At 34.1% G+C, this 22344-nt stretch overlaps 1 protein-coding gene and 1 long non-coding RNA gene across 3 annotated transcripts in view; one reads left to right on the top strand and one right to left on the bottom strand.

Moving 5' to 3' along the window:
- Positions 1–21611, top strand: part of LOC106504458 (uncharacterized) — a 1793907-nt gene extending 1772296 nt beyond the window's left edge. Inside the window, exon 19 of the transcript XR_014810743.1 lies at positions 20615–21611. The gene's annotated coding sequence lies outside the window, so the exon portion shown is untranslated. The remainder of the gene's footprint in view (positions 1–20614) is intronic.
- The window catches only part of LOC102165728 (uncharacterized), a 582163-nt gene that overhangs the window by 226722 nt on the left and 333097 nt on the right, over positions 1–22344 (bottom strand). The gene's annotated exons all lie outside the window — the stretch shown is intronic.

Here is a 22344-nt window from a genome sequence, read left to right as displayed (position 1 = left end):
CAATATTTGGTGTAGAAGTCTTGCGGTTGATTGGTTAAATTGTTATTTATTTTATTATTTTAATGCTGTTAGAAATGTCTTAATTGTAATGGTTCCCTTAATTTCGTTTTTGGATTGTTCATTGCAAACGTATGGAAATTCAGTTGATTTTTCTATATTCATCTTGTATCTTGCAGTTCAGCTGAACTTGTTTATTAGCTCTAGCAGGATTTCTGGCATGTTTTAGGATTTTCTATCTATGATATTTTGTCTGTGAATAGCAATAGTTTTACTTCATGCTTTCCAATCCAGATTCCTTTTATTTCTTTTATTGCCTAATTTTGCTGGATAGAACTTCCAGTACAATCTTGAGACATGACAAGAGCAGACATTCTGGAATTGTTCTGATTTTAGAGGGTACATTAGTTTTCTCAGACTGCAGAAACAATATACCACAGATTGGGTGGGTTCAACAACAGACATTTATTTTCTCACAGTTTTGGAAGCTCTAGGTTCACAAAGTGCTAGCATATTCTGTATGTAGGGAGGGCCCTCTTCTTGGCTTGTAGACAGCCACTTTCTCACTATGTTCTCAAATGGCACTGCCTCTGTGCTTACTGGGAAAGAGAACAAGCAATTTCTGATATCTCTCTTCGAACAAGGATATCAATCCTCTTATGCATATATTCCAATTTATCGTTTTTTTTTTTTCCTTTCTTTCTTTCTTTCTTTTAAATGGGCACACCCATGGCATATGGAAATTCTCCTGCCAGGGACTGAATCCGAGCTGCCTCTGTGACTTATGCTGCAGCTGTGGCAATGGTGGATCCTTCAACTCACTCTGCCAGGCTGGGGATCAAACCTGTACCGCCACAGTGACCTGAGCAGTGGCAAATTGACTCCCAATCCACTGTGCTACAATGTAATCTCCTTTTTCTGTTTTTTAGTGTGTAGCCTATTATTATTATTATTTTTTAACCATGCCCACAGCATGTGGAAGTTCCCAGGCCAGGGATAGAACTCATGACACAGCAATGACCAGGGCTTCTGCATTGACAATACTGAATCCTTAACCCACTGTGTCTCAGGTGAACTCCTAGTCCATTATCTTTTAAAGAGCTTTAAAAAATTATATGTATGTGTGTGTATATATATATATATATATATATATATATGTGTGTGTGTGTGTGTGTGTATATATATCTTGTATATTTATGCATATAGTTATCATTTCTGAGACTCTTCATCTTTTGTGAAGGTTCATAATTCCATCTAGAATTATTTTTCCTTTCCTGATGAACTTCCTTAATATATCTTACAGTGTAGTCTTTGAGAAATAAATTTTCTCACCTTTTGTATGTTGTAAAACATCTTTATATAAGTCTTCATTTTTACTGAGTAAAGAACTCCAAGATGACAGCTTTTCTTTTAGTACCTTAAAGGTGCTGCTTTACTTTCCCATTTTTTTTTAAATGAGATATCTGTTGACAGACCTATCTTCATTCCTTTGTATGTAACACCCATTTTTTTCTTTTTCTCTATCTCTTGTTAAGAATTTTTCCTTAGTATTCATTTCAGGAAATTGATTATAATAATGTGACTTGATCTATATTTTTTCATTTTTTGTGTGATGAGGGTTTATTAGCCTTCTTAGAACTGAGAGAGAATTTTAAATAAATTGGAAAAATTTCAGTTCAGCCATTATTTCTTTAAATATTTTTTCTATAATCATCTATCTTTTTTCTTCATTTGGGACTCCAATTTCACATATGTTGGGTTGCTTAGAGCTGTCTCTCAACATACCAATCTTTTTTTTTTTTTTAATCTTTTCCTTTGCGTATTTCATTTTGGTTAGTTTCTATTATTACATCTTTAAATTGACTAATATTTCCTTCTAAACTAATCTGTGGTTATTTCTGTATTTCTCATTTCAGACTATGACATTTTCATCTTTAGAGATTCATCATTGTGTGTATACACACACATGTGTTTTCTCCTTACCTTTTAGAAAATAGGGAATATAGTCATAATAGATGTCTTAATATCCCTGTTTGCTAATTTTAACATTTGTTTCATTTCAGGCTTAATTTTGATTGATTGAGTTGTTTCCTCTAAGACTGATTGAGTCATTTCCTCTAATCTTTTTAGGTGGTTTCTCCAAGCTCTGGAGTTCCTCACACATGTGCTAATGAGTACTCAGTAAAATATTTGAGGAGGACAATCTGGAGCTCTGTCTTTATCTGGTGCTTTTGCTTCAGAGCTCTAGCTGCATTTCATCTTCCCAGTCTCTGTGGTTCATCTCCACAAGACAGTGAGTCATCCAGGTTCTATTTGTATCCCCTCCTTGTGCCACAGCCTAGGTGTTCTCTCAAGGGAATAGGGTGAATACATTTTAGAGAGTATCTCATTTGTTTCCTTTCTCTCAGGAACATCTGGCATTCATGGCAAGTATCCAGTGTCTTGAAAAATCATTGTTTCATATATTTTGTTCATTTTTTAAAATTATTGTTTTGGGTGGGATGGTATATCGAGTTCCTTTATTCCATCTTGGACATAAGTAGAGTGATTATTAAGGCAACTCTTTCATTAATAGATTATGTACTACCAGGAAAAAATATTTTAATATACTACAAAGTAGAAAAATACAGAAACATATAGATTATATATGGATAGAAAAAATATAAAGATAGAAAAGAAAATATACCATACTATGACAATAGCCTTATTTAAATAGTAGGTTTATGATAATGTGTGCCATTTTTTCTCACTTTCAGTTTTTTTCTGAGCATGATGCACTGTTTTTTTTAAGTGTACAGTGAACATCTCTTTTGAATGAAGTAATTGGATTTGCCTAACAGAATGCTTTAAAATATCAGCTTCTGTAAAATAGTTCTTTATTAGGGAATTACAGTGCTAATGTAGCAAAGCTATGTAATCTTTCTCATAGTAACCCAGGAGTAAATTACTCCTTCAGTAATTGAGTAAATTACTACCTCCAGTTTTTGCCATTTTGGCTCCTATAACCCTGTAAACATTTCTAATGTGTATTTTGTTAATTATTTCATTGTATAAATTTGAAAAAGATGTAAATGGTTTTTTTAAGACAGCTTATTAAGAAAAAGATCACTTATGGAAATAAACAAATGTTAGATCCAATTAAGTTCAAAAACTGTACTATCTCATTTTGTCTGTACACTTATTCCTCAGTCTAAAAGGAATAAAAGTACCTATCCTTGAACAATATGTTTTGGGTTCACAATAGCGTCAGTGATGAAAACAGTTTATGGTAAAAACAATGTGTATCTTTAATCTATTTAAGTCTTTCACTTATTCATTCACTCAGTAGATATTTATTTAGAGCCTACAATTTGCAAGGTCCTGTGCTTGGCATTAGGTATATATGATGTTAATAAAATCTGGCCCTGTACATCTCAAGTTATTTGGTTAGTTTTTCATTATTTATCCATAAAGATATTTCCATTGCCTCACTGTTACAGAGCTTTCTGCTGTAGGCCTACTGATGGAGCCATCTGCATTCACTTATTTGTTTACTATCATATCATGACCAGAGCTCAGATTTTTCCATACTGAGCCTTATTAGCTATGCAGTAGTTAAAACCAGATTTGAACTGAAAACTTTCACAAAACTGTCTTAATTCTGCTTCCAGGATCCATTAAAAGTTCAGAGTCTCTATGGCTTTCTGAATCGAGTAAAAGTTCAGAAGCATCTATGCTTCGGGACATTCCAAAAATACCTGGTTACTAATTTCTTCAACTCCAAGTTTGTATTTTCCCAACATCTCTGGCACCTTATAACAAGAGCTATTTCACTCGAATCATCTAGAAATGAATTTAAAATTTAAAATTCAGGGAAGCAGACATTGCTTACCTTAACCATTATTATAAAATAGTTTTAAAATGTATTTATTTCCTTCTTCCCTAAATGGAGGGTATGCACAAAGTTTTACTTGATGACTCAGAGCATCCACTGTGAACTTTGATTACTGCTTTAAAATGTATAATGAAGAATACTTTGTTTTAGTATTCTCAGCTGATTGTTTTTAATCCCTATTTGCCCTCCTTCTCTGTCTTTCAAGTTTGGAGGCTTTATATGTACTTTGGACTATGAAAACTATATTCAATTTTAATGTGATGTATATTAAATAAATTTAGCTCCGGGTTAAGAATCTAAGGATTAGTGTCAAGTTGTAAAAGATAATGCTAGTGCAAAAGCAATTTCATAGTGTTAGATGTTCCTGGGGGATTACTTAAAACCTGGCATCAAAATTATTGTGTTTGGGAGTTTCCATCATGGCTCAGTGGTAACAGAGCTGACTAGCATGCATGAGGATGTGGGTTTGAACCCTGGCTTTGCTCAGTGAGTTAAGTGTCCAGTATTGCCATGAGCTGTGGCGTAGGTTGCAGATGCAGCTCAGATCTGGCTTTGCTGTGGCTGTGGCTGGCAGCTGCAGCTCTATTTGACCCCTAACCTGGTAACTTCCATATGTGCCACAGGTGCAGCCTTAAAAAAAATAGTCATTGTATTTGGAAGACATTTAGCGGTTTTAAAATCTATACTTTGGATATAAGATAAATGCCTACATGTGAAATCTAGGATAGATACCATTAATTCATCCATGCATTCGTTTTTTAAACAGTCATATATTGATATTCTACTGTGTGCCTAAATCTTTTGAAAGTACTGGTAGATGCATTTAAAAGTATAATATTTTAACTATCTTTGTACAACTTGTTGAGAAAGTAGATAAGATACAGGTGTGTTAGTAGTTATTTTCTTTTTTTACACTGGGTTTTAGTGATAAATACAAGATCCATATTGAGGAAGGAGAAAAGAAACAATGAAAATGGCCACCTTAGGGATTAGATAATAATTTGTAAAAGATAAGGTACATGATAAGGAAAAATACAAAATACAGGAAGCAACTCAAAAATGGTTTGGGTTCAGGATATTAATATTTGATATCAAGACAAAGATATTAGAATTTTCCCTGTAGGGAAGTAGGTTTTAATAATTAGTGATGTTACAAGATCATGTTTGTCTTCTAGAAATAGAGCTCTGAAGATAGGGCAATCAATTCATTACTATGTCAATGGATTTATATATTTTAACTTAATAGAAAAGGATAAATAATCAAATCCACCCTTATAATTATGTGTTACTTCTTTAGGAAACATATATTGCCAATATTCTGTATGGTTCTTGTTTGTCAGGCATCAGCATGAGAATTCTTAAATAGCTCCTGGCAGAATTCCCCAAAATCACAAATTGAAAGTGCATATCCAGAAAATGCACATCTTTTTTGATCACCCTAAGTCTCAGGTAGGTGGTAATCTCACATTATTTCACAGAAAAACCTGCTCACTCAGAGTGTTTATGAATTTGCCATATGGTATTTAAAACCTCAAGTCAAAGTAGTGTTAGAAATTGTATAGACAGAATCAAAGCATGCTGGTTAATGTTGTTCTCCATTTGGGGACCATGGAGATTTCTTTGTGTGCCAAAAACTGAAGCCAAAGCATCTTAATATTTGACTTTTACTCTATTTTTTTAAAATCAACTGCATGAACCAGGAACTACATTAAGAGTCTGGAGGGTTTTTTCCTCACATAAAACTTACACATGGAAATATAATTTTTACAAATTTACTCCATACAAGAATGCTTCCAAACTAATTTATGTAGCACTATATCTGTTCATGTGCCTAATTATCTTCACTGATTATTTGCAGGTGTCAATGAATGAGAAGCCAGGGAATGGGTCCATTGATTTATAATAAATATTGAAATGACTTGTAAAATGTATTGTGAGTGTGCCACGTGATGAAGAAAATGAAAATATAAATATCTTTTATAATTCTTTACACAACACTTTTTTACAACAGAGATTAAAAATATAAAAACCATGGAACTTTCTCTGATCATTGGGTAAAAGAAATCTGTGATGGAAGATGTTCTGAGATTATGGGGACTCACTTTCTTCCCTCATGAATAGAAAATGCATTTACATTATGTCATTTGAAATTATTGAACAGCTGCTTGGAAAGAGAGAAAAACAAGAACTCCAGCCTGCCAAGGGGATGCAGTGTCGACATGAGATCAGATGCATAGAGTAAATAGAAATGGCATTCAGGAAAGGTGATAAGCAATCAAGTAAAGACCAAAGTGAGATGCTCTGACCTTATATTTAGCATCCGTGCCAAATTAGCATAGCTGTGCAGTGTACTAGAAAATTAAGTGGAAAAAAAGGACAAAGTAAGTGTAAAATCAAAGCAGAAGTTGTACATGTTTGGAATATCTGAAATAATTATGCTCTATTTCATATCCAGAGGGCTACACTGTGGTCAGCTCATCTTTTCATGAGGAACCACAGGTTCAAAAGAAAATACTATGAACCTGACCTATACTAATTAAACAGAAGCAGTATGCTCTCTCTGGGTCTTGGCCTAGATGAATCTGAGCCGTCTCTGGGTAAAGAGGTGACTTAAAGAGAGGAACAAAGATCCTTAGTTGCATTCATTATGCTTAGCTCATTTTCTTTGCTGCTCAGCCACAGTTCATTAACTCAGCAAGTTCTCTTTCCACACACTGCAAGAGACCAGTGTACCCTGTTCAACATGTATGAATTCCTATGACTGGTCAGATAGCCACAAGGAAAAAAACAGTGAGGTAAATCAGCCCCTTGTGCTCTATTACTCCACCAGGATGCTAATCATTTCTTGAGAGTATGTAAATGAATTTATTGGATGCCCTAAAGCTTTTTGAAGTAAGCTATATGAGCAAAGGTAATTGATTCTGAGAGAGAGAAGGAGGAAGATTCACTCAATTTGTATTTTATTCTCAGTATTAAATCAAGCTATTCAAACAGGTGAAAGAAAATCAACATCCTGCTCTATTCCAGGAGATGACAAGTTCAAATGTGATCACAGACCATCCCTAAGGAAAATAACCAATAGCTATCTTTCTAACAAACACCAAAAAATATGCTAGAGATTCCCCAGCAGACTGCCACCTGTCTTGCAGCTGGCTCCTATGGAAAAAAAATCCATAATGAGTATAATCAGTTGTCTTTTCCAGCATCCTAATGTGCAATGGAAGCTGCACTAGACCACCTACCAAGACAGCATAAACTTATTTTCTATACCTAAATCTTATTTTTTAAGGAAGAGATCAACTAATCACAGTCAGTTTTTCTCAGCAGGAATCATAGGAATGATTTACACTTGGAAAGAAAAAGACACTAACATTCTAGAGCCAAATTTGCTAGGGGTCTACATTCTCAGGTCCCACTGGGAAAATACATCCTCCAACAGCATCTGGCTCCTCATAAGTTTCTTTTTTCATCTCATTACTAGCGCTTACTCGTGATTTTCAAGTGAATTCAAAAGTTAAAGGAAATAAAATAAAATGTATATGCTGTCTCTGTATTCCAACATCTTTTATGTTGGAAATAGAGTCAGAAAAACATGATTGTCAAGACTAGGAAATACTGTAAATCTGAATACCTTTTGTTTTCTTATCCTTTTTCCAAGAACTGTGATATTTTCCCTGTCTATATCACTCACTAATTTACAAGAACATTTTTGCTTGATTTTCTTTCTCCCCCAAATCTGGATTTAAGGAATACTCTGCTGAACATGTCTGTCACAGGGCCAAAATCCCCCAAATCCTCTTCTAGTACGTGTGGTTCTGCCTATGGACCTCTGCTCACAGAAAGGATGCTATAGTGAAGTTTAGGCATTGGTAACCCCTGAATGGACCAGCAGGGTTCTATCTACTCATTCCTGTTGTTGTCTTCAACCACATGATAACAATGAGCTAAGCTAATTAGACAATTTCTCTCTTGGATTTGAACTGAAAAATACAGAGATAGTTGGGCAATTGGTAAATGGAGAATGAAGGATTAAGTAAAAGACAAAGTTTTGTTAAAAAAATAAAACACAGGTTTTGACAGAATATTGTAAATCAACTCTAATAAAAAATCAATTTTAAAAAAGCACAGGTTGAGAGAGAGCAAGAGAAAGAAAAAGCATTTCCAAAATCTATCCTGAATCTTGATTTCCTTCCCATTCTAATATACACAAGTAATAAACCATTGTAATAAAATCTCTTTTTTGCATAACACAATCTGTATGATTCTCTTTTCCCTCGTAATCAAAATCATTAAACACAGAAGACCTGTTAGTGGTTCCTATAAATCAGAAAATTAAAAATAATTATACTTTATTTGGCATAGTACTGCTCACTCTCTACTCCAATTCTTTTTCCAAAAACTGTCCTATTGGAACCCCTTAGGGCAGTGCTCCTCAAAATATGGCTTCTGCAATAGCCACATCAGTATCATCTGAAAATATATTAGAAGTGCAATCTTTACAATTTTATCGAGAAATAATCAACTTATGTCATTGTATAAATTTGAGGCAGATATATTTTTTTTAAAAAAGAAGAAAAGAATAAAGGAAAAAAAATTCTCCTTGCAATAAGAACTCTTAGGATTTACTCTCTTATCAACTTTCCTATGTATCACAGCAGTGTTGGCTATAGTCATCATATTGTACATTACACCTCTGGTACTTATTTATCTTGTAACTGAAAGTTTGTACTTTTTAACCACCTTCCTCCAATTCCCCTTTCCCCTACCACCTGCCTCTGGTAACCACACATCTGGGCTCGTTTTCAAAAAGTTTTGTTCGTTTCGGTTTTGTTTTCTTTCACTTGAATACACAATGATTAAATGTTTCAAGAACTGGTTCAGTCAGTCTAAATTTTATTAAATAATACCTAGTGCAAGGAAGTGGATTAGGGTCAAAAAAATCAAGAAAATGTGTGAGATGATATTCACAGTCAGATGGAAGAGAAATCCATGTCAAGAAATAGCTACAATAAAATGATATGATTGAAAATAGATGTATGTACAAAGTTTTAGTACATACAGAATATGTCATTATACATGTCAAGGAGATGGAATCTGAGCATGGAAAAAGCAATTTATATGCACATAGGAAATTTTTATATAATACATCACTTGGCAGCTAATAGTATTTTTCCAGTAAATGATGGGATAATCTAGAGAGCAATTTCTCTTTATCCTGACACATGGCTGAAAAACTAATGTGGTATATCCTTCCATTGTGAGCCAACTACTTTGTGTTTCAGAAGGGTTTAAAATATTTGAGATCTAATAGATGATAGCAATAGTTTTCTTACAGAACCAGTATGTATTTAGTTTCCATCCTATCTGATAAGACATTTTATAGGGACTACCTTCAAAATATATCCAAGAATCTACCTTTTATGTCTTACTACTTTAATTGCTATTACCCTTGTCCTTCTCACAATTATCTCTCATCCTAAAATTTATATCCCTGCTTCCAGGCTTGCCCTCCTTTAGTATATTCTCAACCCAACAGCAAGTGTTATTGGAATATAAATCAGATTGTGCCATTCCCCTTTCAAAACCTTCCAATGGCTCTCCATCTCAGTTAAAGCCAGCATCTTTACAATGACCCTTGTGAACAGACTCCTGTTTCTTCTTCTGTTAGTTTTTAATACTAGACTCTTTATTTCTTAAACATGCCCATCATATGCTTATTTCAGAGAGGGTCCTGTCCACCACCCCCACTTGCAATGTTCTTCCACAGATATCAGCAGAGCCCACTCTCTTACTTTAGAACTTTGTCTAAAGATGTTTGCTCAGTGAGGATTTCTCAGGCAATCTTATCTAAAATCTCAACTCACCCCAGCAATTATAGTATCCCTTCTATATTTTATTTTTGTCATTATCACCTATCAATATCTAACATAATACATATGCTGCTTATCTTGAGTATCTCTGGGTTTCCACATGAGACTTTAAACTCATCAAGGGCAAAGATATTTGAGTCTCCTTTCACTGTATATTTTCAGTGTCAGGCTATTGAAAAAAAAAATATTTGTTTAAGAATGACTGGTATTAAAGATTGCCCTATAAATGTTTCCCAAAACATATTCCTTGATACTTTCCCATAACACCTGCCCTAAACTAACACAGGAAAAAAAAATTTAATGTACACTTCATCCCTCCTTAGAAATTCACAGCCCACATTATAGACAGTAAAGAGGAAAAGGTTTTAAGAATAAAACTTGCTTTACTTTTATGAAGCCATGTTTCTCAAACACTTGAATAATGGACAGTTTGTTTCTTTTTTTGTTTTAAAACAAACTTCAGTAGTTTTTAGTAAATTTCCTGAGTCATTCAATCATCACAAGTTCAGCTTTATTTGTTTATTTATTTAGATGCATCTGCAGCACATGGAAGTTCCTGGGCCTGGAATCGTACCCACGCCTCAGCAGTGACCTGGGCCATTGCAGTGACAACATTGGACCCTTGACCCACTGTATCACAAGGAACTCCACAAGTTCAATTTTAGAACATTTTCATCACCCCAATAAGATCGTTCTTGCCATTTACTATTAAATCCCATTAACCCCCCCACCATCACCACCCAAGTCAACTATCAGTCTACTTTCCATTGCTATAGATTTGCCTTTCCTGAACTTTTTTTTTTTCTTTTCATCTTCTCCCTGAAAATTTGTACACTTTGGAGTTCCTGTCATGGCTCAGTGGAAATGAATCTGACTAGCAGGTTCCATTCCTGGCCTCACTCATGGGGTTAAAGATCTGGTGTTGCCATGAGCTGTGGTGTAGCTTGCAGATGCTGCTCCATTCCTGTTGCTGTGGCTGTGGTGTAAGACAGTAGCTATAGCTCCAATTTGACCACTAGCCTGGGAACTTCCATATGTCACAGGGGCCAGCCTAAAAAGCAAAAAAAAAAAAAAAAAAAAGTACCCTTTGACCAATATCTCCCTAATTTCCCCATGCCAGTCCCTTTTAACCAACATTTTGCTCTGTTTCTACAAGTTTGACTTTTTAAGATTCCATTAATAAAGTGGTATCAAAGAGTGTTTGTCTGATCTCAGTATAATATCCTCAAGGTCCATCTATATTCATGCAAATGGCAGAATTTCCTTCTTTATCATGGCTGAATAATATTCCATTGTATATATACGTATAGCATCTTCTTTACTCATTCATCCACTGAATGTCAGTTAGGTTGTTTCCATATTTTGGCCATTGTGAATAATGCTTCAATTAACATGGGAGTACAGATATCCTTTTGATATCCTATTTTTATTTCCTTTGGCTATATACCCAGAAGTGGGATTGCTAGATCTTATGGTAGTCTATTTTCAGTTTTTTGAAGAACCTCCACATTGTTTTAAATACTGGCTGAACCAGTTTACATTCCTACAAATAGTGTACAAGGGTTACCTTTTCTCCCCATCCTCACCAACACTGATTATCAGTTTTGTTCTAGATGACAGCCATTCTAACATGTGTACAGTGCCTTAGATTCCTCATCTATCAAAATGCATAATAATATCTATATCATAAAACTGTTAGAATAATTAAATGATTAAATCCATGGAAAAATCCTTAAATTATGCTGCCTCAAAATTAATTATTATGATCTCTTGTCCATGCATAGGGACTCCAAAAAAGCAAGAGGGTATAGTAATAAAGAACTTGGCCTCTGAAATCTAAAAGAACTAGATAAGCAGCCTGTCTCTACTACTTATGTATTTCTAATCTTACCAAATTTCAGTTTCTTGTCTGTTAATTGAGGCTAGTAATAATAATGATCATACATATTTTATAATAGATTGGTTACACCTAGTTATCCATAAATATGGAAGCTATCATTATTATTCTTAATAGCCTCCATAAGTCTAATAAGATATAAATTAGTTATACTACCATCCATTGTGTGGGACATACTTTACAAGGTTGTTTTGGAGATTAAATGAGCTAGTATATGTGAAATAACTGCAAACTCCAAAATGTTATATCAATTCTAAAAAATAATGTTCCTAAATACAGTCACATATAACAGGTCACAAAGAAGAGAGAGGCATACTGTGCTTCACTAAATCTGTGATATCAATTGAAAGGATATCATATAACATAAGGTTATTAAAATACTTCATATACAACAAGGTAATAAAATATGACCATTGAACTATGAAACATGTTTGTTTCTCTTAGAATTTTTATTTTTGTTGCTGCTTGTGTTTTTGCTTATATCACTCTTAAAGTCATGACCTTTAGTGCTATAGGCAATAATTGTGAGAGCAGCTTCCGTTTTCTTTCTGATGTCAGGAAGAACATTTTCATTATTTCATGATTGATTATGAAATTTACTAAATAAACTTTATATAGAGTTCTTATCTAATTAAGTTACCAGTTATGCAGATTTTCTTATTGTTATGAACCATTAATGAATATTATAAAATATTATCTGCATCCATTGAAATGATGATATGGTTTCCCTATTTTTGTTAATGTGGTGAGTTACACTGACTCCTCTTCAAATGTTTAATCAACTTTGTTTAACCAGTTAATTTAATATCAAAAATCAGAAGTTATCACTCTTTCCAATATTGACATTGGTTTTTATGCCTTATGTCCATTATTTCATTGATCAGGTCTTTCAGGAATTTCTCAGTTTTATAGCAGTTTACATTTTATCTGTATCTTCATTCTTTTGGTCATGATAGAAGTGTAATTTACTCTTCATTTTGTACTTCCAGAAATAATTAGTGATTTTTCAGGTCATCTTCATTTGTTTTTTTTTTGTTTGGTTTTTTTTTTTTTTTTTTTTTTTTTTTTTGTCTTTTTGTTGTTGTTGCTATTTCTTGGGCCGCCCCTGCGGCATATGGTGGTTCCCAGGCTAGGGGTCCAATTGGAGCTGTAGCCACCAGCCTACGCCAGAGCCACAGCAACTAGGGATCCGAGCCGCATCTGCAACCTACACCACAGCTCACTGCAACACCGGATCATTAACCCACTGAGCAAGGGCAGGGACCGAACCCGCAACCTCATGGTTCCTAGTCGGATTCGTTAACCACTGCTCCACGACGGGAACTCCTGGTCATCTTCTTTTGTAATATCTGAATTTAAAGATATAAATTTTTATCTAAGAATTTTTACCTACATGCAACTTTAATATGTAGTACTTTGATATAAATTTTCTTCAAAATACTTGCTACTTTTTATTTTTCATTTATTCTTTGCAATAATGGTAGCCTATGTAGAAATGTGCTAAACTACCAAACCTATACGGATAGTCTCATTAAAATTTGTTTCTAATTTCTATCAATCCCATCTTTTTTTTTTTTTTTTTTTTTTTTGTGTGTGTGTGTGTGTGTGTGTGTGTGTGTGTGTGTGTTTGCCATTTCTTGGGCCGCTCCCACGGCATATGGAGGTTCCCAGGCTAGGGGTCTAATCGGAGCTGTAGCTGTCAGCCTACGCCAGAGCCACAGCAACGCAGGATCCGAGCCATGTCTGTGACCTACACCACAGCTCACGGCAACGCCAGATCGTTAACCCACTGAGCAAGGGCAGGAATTGAACCGGCAACCTCACGGTTCCTAGTCAGATTTGTTAACCACTGCGCCACAACAGGAACTCCTATCAATCCCATCTTGATGAGAATACTTGTTCTCAAATTTCAATTCTTTGAAATGTTGAGACTTGTATTATTGACCTATTCTTGAAATGTTCCAAGCATGCTTGGAAAATATGTTTTATAAAATTGAGATTTTGGGATTTACTTCATGGCCCAAGCTACGGTCCACAGCATATTTAAGTTAAAAATGTGTAATCTGACATTGTTGGGCAAATTATTCCACATATACATAATAAATTAATTCTTTAAATATTTAGTTTAGATATTTCTATTGTTATTGAATTTTGTGCTATATGTTCTGAGAAAGAGGACTCTCAGATTACCTATAATAACATATTTTTCCTTACATTTCCAGATAAATTTAGATTTGTTATATATTTCTTGTGAAATAATCCTTTTATCTTTTTTTTTCCTCCTCTCTGGTAATGGTTTTTGCCTTGTTATATACTGAGTCTAATATGATTATAACTATTTCAGCTTTCTTTTCAGTAGTGCCTATATAACATATTTTTTTAAATTACCTTTACTTTCAACCATTCTGTATTCTTATGTTTTGAAAGCATCTTTGGTAAGGAGCATACAATTATTTTTATTGGTAATCTTCAACTTTTACTTGAATCATTTAGTCAATTTTCAATTAAACAAGTATGCATACTAGTTTTGACTTTGTTTATCCTATTTATATTTGGTATAAAAACAAAATTTTATGATACTTTAACTCAGTTTTCCCCTCAACTTGTATATTGTTATATTATTTTTAAATTTTCTATATATTTTATACAGTTGTATAACTTATGAAGTTGTATAGTCAATATGCCTTTAGATTTTCACATATCTATTTACCCTCTCTATTGAACATTGTTTTCTGCATCTACAAATATCTTTTCATAGGAATCATTTTTCTTCTCCCTGAAAGTAATGACTCTTAACATTTCTATTAATGTGGATTTATTGGTTACTAATTCTTTGAGATTTTAATTTCTGAGAATATACTTATTTTTGCCTTGAAACAATAGTCTTTGAAAGATACTTTTCTTAGACAAAGAATTTAAGTTTCCATTCTCTCCATTTAGGACTTGACTTTTAGGTTCCATTGCTTTAGTTGAAAAATCAGTCATTACGTTGTTGATTATGTTACATGTGCCTGTGAAAACAATTTGCCGTTTTCAGCCCTCTGGATGATTTAAACATAAACCTTTATCTTTGGCACTTTTTTTGTTCTTTCTGGGTGTGGTTTTCTTGTAAGATTGTTTAGGGTAATTAGTGCTCTCTGAAATCTATGACTGATGTTCATTATTTTTCTAAGATTCTCAGCTGTTAACTTGTTTCTGCTTCATTTTTTTTCTTCTTTTGGGACTCCACGCCTTATTCTGGAAAATTTCTTCTAATCTACGTTCAACTTTTTAAATTTTCCCTTTATCTATGCCTAGTTTATTACTAAATCTATTCACTTAGTTCTCTACTTCAATAACGGTATTTTTCAGTTCTAATATTTTCATTTTGTTCTTTTTATAGTTATATGAAAATATTCCCAATATTATCTTTTATTTAATTAAAACTATTAAATACAATCATCTTTAAATCTCCTTCTAGGTACTATGTGAATCCATTTGTATAACTTTTGTCCTTCATGGTGTCCCTGCACTGATTGACACTTCCTAAGTTATTCAACCTAGTGAGTTTTGATTAAGTCATAGACACCATATTTGAAGATTATGGAAATAATCAAGGTCTGGTAGGACATCATCTTCTTCTAGAAAGGAATTACATTTGCCTTTAACAGGAAGATCAAATGATAGCACGACAGAATACTTAGTCCAATTATATAGGTTAAGATGTTCTTAAATAGGGCTTTGTTCCCTGTGAGAAGTAATTAATGATTTTCCTTTATTTCTAGCCATTTAGAATCTGCCTTTTAGAACCCTCACTAAAATTTTATTGGTTTAACTAAGCTACCCATTCCTGGTGTGCCCTGGACTCCACAAATATTCAATAATCTAGTAGATTCCTCTGAGGGAAAGCTACCCCAAAAGCAGACTAACTACTCTAGATTTTTCTTTTCCCTTGGAATTTGTTGGCTTGTGAGGACCCAAATGTCATCACACTATAGGCCATTTCTACCTATCATTATCAAGAGGATTGAATCACATTTCCTATTTTACTGATGAAATGAAAATTGAAAATACTTTTAAACCCAGATAAATTAATGTTGTATTTTCTACACAATAACATTTTCTTTGGTTATGAGAAGCACTGACAAACATAATAAATTATAAGTGTTCTACTCTTGTTTCTACGGTTTTTATTACATTCATGCCATAAGTTTTGATCTGGCACTTTCTTACCTTAATAACAAATGAGATTTTTTTCTTCTATAGACATATCACTCCCTGGAGGTTAAGCAGCTTCCATTCAAAATTTGAAGTTTTATAAATTGATGTGGTACACATGAATGAGTAACTTATGCCGTGCTCAATTAGACAGCAACTTTGAGTGGCTTTGAAATTTCTTTCATTTACTTCAAGGCATTTGATACTTTCACCTAACTTTAATTGGAATAACATATGTATTTTTCATGGCATAGTCTGTGGAAATGAGCCTATCATTCATTTAATCATTTAATCACTGAAAACTTCTATAGAGTGCCTGTTCTGGATGAGGGAGAAGCATAGAGAGTGGGGACATGGAATACCGCAACTCCTTTTCAGTGCAAATTTGAACAGTTATTAAAAAGTAATAAGTTGATATTATTGTTGTTAGGTTTACAATACACAGTTCTGTTCAATATTTTACTGAAATGGTTACCATGTCAAAAAATATATGTAGATAAAACATTTAGAAAAATAATGTAGTCAGCTCTCATTAAGCTGACAGTTATGTTTTATGGTGATTTGAGTTTTAGGAAATCATGTTAAATAAGGTAGTAAGGAGGAATAAGTTGGAAATTTGTTATGAGGTTAATCTCAAAAAGAGGTGACACTTTGGCCTAATTTTGGTTTCATCTGCATAGCTGTAACATAACAAAGCCTGAAGGACTGTCCCTATTCCTGCTCTACCCTGGCTAATCCTCTTATGTTACCCTTTGGGCACTGAATAAATTACAGCTAATCTACAAACAACAGGAGGATCTATGCAATTTTCAGCCTTCTAAAGCAAAAAAGAACATTTTTCTAAGGGGATGACAAGTAAGGAATAATGAACACCAGTCTACAATGGCTGTTTTTTTAAAAAAGATGAAGCAATATCTCTAGTCTACAGCTATATGTCTAAGGGGCGAAAAAAAAAATGCTGAGGTACACAGTTTACTTGGTCACGGGTAAGTTTATCAAACTCTGCTACTAAAAATGTTAAAGGAAGAAAAGAGTCCATCCAGGAAAAAGACCTAATTGGACAGATATCACTGATGGAGGTGGGTATGAGAAGTCTTCCTGAGATGGCAAAGATATGCCCATCTCAAAAAGGAAAAGCAGCCACATTTGATTTGACAACTGGCATAGAAATTTTTCCAAACATAGAAAGGAAACCAAGTGTTTAGCCCTGTTGGAAATGTCCCAGGTCTCCGGATGCCTCCCACATCCACCTCTGGCTCAGAGATTGCTGCACTCATCACCAGGATTCAGTCATGAGGTCTAAGACAATTACGCTGCTAGAATCCTAGGATATAGGTATTGTCAACATTCGGAACATAACCTTTTCACATGTTTGTAAGTCATCTCTCTTTCTTTTTTATCTTCACTAAGTCACCTATATCCTATTCTGTGCCCACTTTCTAATGAGAGAGTTAGCTTTTTAATTACTTGTTGAAGTGTTAGGCCTCTTTTCATTCATTTCATGTTCAATGTGTTCCAAAATGTAGTGGCAAATTATTCCCTTTGTTTACTTTCAGCATTTTAATAATGCTCATTATGTTTTTGTTTGTAATATATATGAATTTCTGTATTTATATATTCATAGCTGCTAAGCATTATCTTCATAATTTCTGTCTCAGGTGCCTTACATAAATGTTTTCTTACCACTGAGCTTATATAAATATCTATTTTTAAGAGAGATCTATTTTTTAACAGATAAAAATTAACTTCAATTTTTCAAAATAGTCCCTCGAATTATTTACATTTAACCTTTAAATCTACTTGAAATTGGTTTTTAATAAGATCCTAACCTATTTTTTTAATGGTAGGCAGTTATCAATCAGACAATTGTCTTATTTGTGATTTACAATGTAACCATTATAATATGGTAAATGTATTTCAGTTTTGTCCAGACTGTTCTGTTTCAAAAAGATTAGAATGTTTAAAAAATATGAAGTTTTAGAAAAAAATGTTAATATGTGAAAATGGACATTAGACTTTCCTGTTAATTGTTTTTTAACTGCTTTATTGAGGTAAAATGTTCTTTATCATAGTTTTTTTTTTCCCTTTCATTAATGCAGATATATCATAGTACTCCCTCTGGCCAGGAGTTTCTACTGAAAAATCAGCTTATAGTCTTATGGCAGTTCCCTTATACATTATTTTTTCTTCTTCCTTGTTTCTTTTAATATTTTCTCTTTACCTTTAATTTTTGTCATTTTGATTACAGTGTGTTTTGATGTGTTCCTGTTTGGGTTAATCCTGTATGGGATTTCCTGCACTGCCTAGACTTGGGTGAATATTTCCTTTCCCAGGTTATGGAGATTTTTAGCTATTATTTCTTCATATATTTTCTCAGACACTTTCTCTCTTTCCTTCTTGGACCGCTAAAATATGCTTGATTAGTGTGCTTGATGTTCCTGAGGTCTCAAACTGTCCTCATTTCTTTTCTTACTTTTTTCTTTATTCTGTTCAGTGGCAAAAATTTCCATTAGTCTGTCTTTCAGCTCACTGTTCCATTCTTTGGAATCCTTTAGTCTACTATTAATTCCCTATACTGTATATTTCATTTCAACTGTATTCTTCATCTTTGATTGTTCTTTATATTTTAAAATTCTGTTACATACTTCTAACTTACTGTGTACATTCATTCTCACAAATTCTGTGATTATCTTTATAGTCACTACTCTGAACTCTTTGAACTCTTTTTCTGGTAGATTATCTGTCTCCGCTTAACTTAGTTTTTCTTCTGGGATTTTTTTTTTTTTTTTATCTTTTTCTTTCAACTAGAACACATTCTTTTGCTGTCTTATTTTGTCTAAATTGCTGTTTGTACTTCTATGTATATGGTACTTTAGTTATGTTTCTCGACCTCGGAGAAGTTATCTTCTGTAGGAGTCATCCTAAGAGTCCCAGCGGTGTACTTTCCTCTTGTCACTCAGGCTATAAGCTCTAGAGGTTCACCCTAGGAGAGCTATGTGAGTTCTTCTGTTTTGTCAGTCTAATAATGCAGGTGGTCTGGTAGGTCCCTAGTCTGATTGGTTGCCAGGCCCAGTCTTGTGCAGATGCTGCTGGCTGCTGTTTTGTAGGTGTCTTGGTCATGAGGTGGCTTATTGTGGAATCCTAGGGGGACCCTGGGGATAATGATGACTTACTGGTTGGTAGAGTTAGGGTCCCAAAATATTCTGGAGCTGTTGCCCACTCATTGGCAGGTGAAGTGTGATCCTGGGGTTAGCGCCAATTTTTTTTTGGCAGCGAAGAGCTTGTTCCTGGAGTCTGGCCATGGGACACAGGGATTCTAGAGTTCATTTCAGATCATTGTTGGAATGGGGGGTTGGTTCCAGACATAGATGGATATGGAAACCTGGATATCCCAAAGGCTGCATTGGTTTGCTAGTGGGCCAGACAAGGGCCAGCTGGTTCTAGGGCAGGGTCTGGCCTGTGTTGCAAGATTGTAGTTTTCTTTCTTCTGATGTTTGTCCCCTAGTAGATGAGCCCAGTCTAGAGGCTTGGTCTGGCTTCCTATTGAAAGGAGCCAGTGCCAGTCCACTGGTTGTTGGAGCTGTGTCTTGCCCTTCTGGTGAGCTGGACCATGAGTGATCCCATAGGCAGCTGGGATCTTTATGCAGCCAATCTGCTAATGGGTAGGGCTATGTTCCTATCCAGTTAGTTTTTTGGCCTGAGGCATCCCAGCCCTGTCACCTGCAGATTGTTGGCTGGGGTCAAATCTTAGAGATAATGAGCCAAGAAGGCAGCCACCAATAACATTCCACAATGTATCTGTCACTAATGACTATGTCTCTGGATGACTATGTCTCCTTACTTCTCCAGGAGATCCACTAAGATGAGAAGGTAAGTTTGGCTCAAGCTTCTATCAATTTACTACTTTTGCCCTATGTCCCAATGCAAATGAGATTTTGTGTGTGCCTTTAAGAGTAGAATTTCTATTTATCCCAGTCCTGAGGGGCTCCTGCACTTAAGATCCACTGGCTCTCAAAGCCAAACAATCTGGGGGGCTTATCTTCCTAGTGCCGGACTCCTAGGCAGGGGGCCCTAACATAGGCCTCAGAATTTCCATTCCTGTGGGAGAACCTCTGCAATTAAGGATTCTCCACTTTGTGGGCCACCCACCCAGAGGGTATGGAGTTTGATTATGAGTCCATCCCAGCTAATGGTTTCATTGTGTTCCTTCTTTTTGCCTTTGGCTGTAGAAGATCTTTCTTGCTAGGTTCCAGTCTCCTTTACTGATGGTCGTACTACAGATAGTTATGATTTTGGTGTGCTCAGGTGAGCTCAGAGTCTTTTTAACTCTGCCATCTTGGCCAATCTTCAAAGAGTGGCTTTTTTTTTTTCTGACCAATATTGGGATTTAATATATTTTTATATTATTATATTTTACTTTTATTTCTGTCTGAATATTATATTTAGCCTCTTATCAACAGAACATTGTTTTTTTTGACAAAACTAGCATTTTCTTACATTTTATTTTGTTCAAAGATTTGGTGTTTATTTTAGGTTTTATAGTATTTATTTTTTACTTATTGTCATCTACTGTCAAGTAATAGTTTTCACCCCAAATGAACCATGTAAAAGTATACTCCCATTTCCTAAACTCATATTTTATCCTATTGTTTTCAGATGTTTTATTCCTACTTCATTTAAATTGTTATTATTTTTTGGCTTGAAGGATTAATCAATTTTTAAAATATTAACATTTAAGAAAAAGTACTTTTATACTTACCTGTATCTTTACAATTTCAGGTATTCTGTATTTGTTTGTGTAGGACAACATAGAATTATCATATGACTCAACGATTCTACTCCTACATGTACCCTCAAAAAATTGAAAATATGTTTTCAAGCAAAAACTACGCACTGATGTTCACAAAAGCATTATTCTTAATAGCCAAAAGTTGAAACAATCCAAATGTTCATCAGTTAATCACTGGATAAACAAAATGTGTTATATCCATATACTGTAATATTGTTCAATGATAAAAAGATAATGAAGTGCTGATACATACTACAACATGGATAAACCTGAAAATATCATGTTAATTGAAAGAGACCAAACAAAAATTCTCTATGTTATATGATTTAGATTATATGAAATATCTGGAATAGGAAAATACATAGAAACAGAAAACAGGTTAGTGGTTGCCTCATGTTGGAAGGGAGAATGGAAAGTGAATGTTTAATAGGTGTGTGTTTATTTTTGAGAAATATTCTGGAACTAGACATGATAATGATGGTTACACAATATAACAATGTACTGAATAATACTAATTGTACACTTTTAAGTGGTTAAAATAGTCAATTTTACACTATGTGTACTTTACCATAATATGAGAAAAAATAGTTTGATGTCCTTTGATTTTTAACATCATTTCTTTCATTTTTTTTCAAGAGCGTTTTAGAATAGAAATTAAAGAAACTGTATAACTTTCTCATCTATTGAACCATGTACCACTTAATTTCAGAGAATTTGTAAGGATAAATAATAAGCTGGGGAGTTTCATGGCTCAGCAGAAATGAATCTGACTAGTAACCATGAGGACACAGGTTCGATTCCTGTCCTTGCCCAGTGGGTTAAAGCTCCAGTGCTGCCGTGAGCTGTGGTTGCAGATGCGGGTTGGATCCCACATTGTTGTGGTGTGGTTTAGGCTAGCAGCTACGACTCCAATTAGACCCCTAGCCTGGGAAGCTCCATATGCCACATGTGCGGCCGTAAAAAAAAAAAAAAAAAAAAAAAAAAAAAAAGAATAACTTGGAGGTCCATGGCTATTTGCCTAATTTCACAAATGAAGATAAAGCCCTAAAGATATTATGCAACATATAGATAAGAATTCAGGGCTCCTGACCCCAAGATTAATACTATTTTCACCATTATAGAATCCTGCTTCATATCAGCAAAAATATGTGTATATAGATGTTTTTTGTTATGGGTAAATCTTTATTGATTGACTTCTCATTTCATTCAATGTATTTATAAATTAAATCTGTAATAACTAAGTTTATAAATAAAAAGGATGAGGAAATTGGAGGTAGAGTGTTTTGTAAATTTAGGTAGGAAGGATAAGATTAATACATATACTACAAATTCATGTAGGTTTTTCTAGAAGTAGGTAGGAATATATTCTTTAAACCTTTTGAAATTCAAATAAAAGAAATTGGAATAAAGATGCAATGTATGTGTATCTTATATATTAACATTTATAATATAGTAATATATATTATGTTACATGTATACAAATATATGGTATATCAATGTTGTATTAACAATTATATTGGCACTTATTATATTTGTGTATGTGTATTTTATATGCATTTTTCACAGGTATCATATATATAGATATAGATATATGGCATTTATAAATGTGCCAGTTAGAACTATTAATGGAGATAAGACTTGAAAAATGTTTTAGCTTATGGACTCCAATAAAAGATCTTGTGTAATATAAGGAACATAATCCATCATTCCCATGTTTTTC

This window comes from Sus scrofa, chromosome 7, assembly GCF_054392235.1.
Source record: "Sus scrofa isolate SSC_HxYL_T2T_F1_AM1 chromosome 7, Sscrofa_HxYL_maternal_Yorkshire_Landrace_v2.0, whole genome shotgun sequence".
In the NCBI taxonomy this organism is placed as follows: Eukaryota; Metazoa; Chordata; class Mammalia; order Artiodactyla; family Suidae; genus Sus; species Sus scrofa.
This window is presented reverse-complemented; position numbering and strand designations above follow the sequence as displayed.